Consider the following 507-nt stretch of genomic DNA (forward strand, 5'->3'; position numbering starts at 1 on the left):
GACCACACCGTGCCGAGGGTTGCGACCCCTTTACTGGTCAGAAAAACAAAAACAAAAACAAAAACAAAAACAAAAAACAAATCCCGATCTGGAGTCCTGTCCCCTTTCTGCACTGTGCCCCTACCAGTTCCTGGCTCAGAGCCAACCTGTCTGGCAGGGGCTAAACTGCAACCTGGAGCAAGAAATAGTTTACTTGGCGAGCCAGCATGAATACCTATGGAACTGAAACACGTTTTCTGATACAATAAATACGCTTGCCGAGCGGACCTCTCAATATTTTCTGCCCCCTTGTGTCATTTATTTTCCAGTCTGATCGTGATAGCTAATTCGCTTTCCGGAACGAATGATCTTGGCCTGCATTTGCAGACCCTGCTCCTTGGGGCCGTGTTCCGGAACCGCACGGTTGGAGGTTCGAGGTTGGTCTAGAGTGGGCGCCGCCAGAGGGCAGGCCCAAGGCCCGGCGCCTCTGCCTCGGCGCAGCCCCACAGCGAGCTGCGGACGCCCTGG

Source organism: Galeopterus variegatus, unplaced genomic scaffold (genome assembly GCF_000696425.1).
Source record: "Galeopterus variegatus unplaced genomic scaffold, G_variegatus-3.0.2 Scaffold224, whole genome shotgun sequence".
Lineage (NCBI taxonomy): Eukaryota > Metazoa > Chordata > Mammalia > Dermoptera > Cynocephalidae > Galeopterus > Galeopterus variegatus.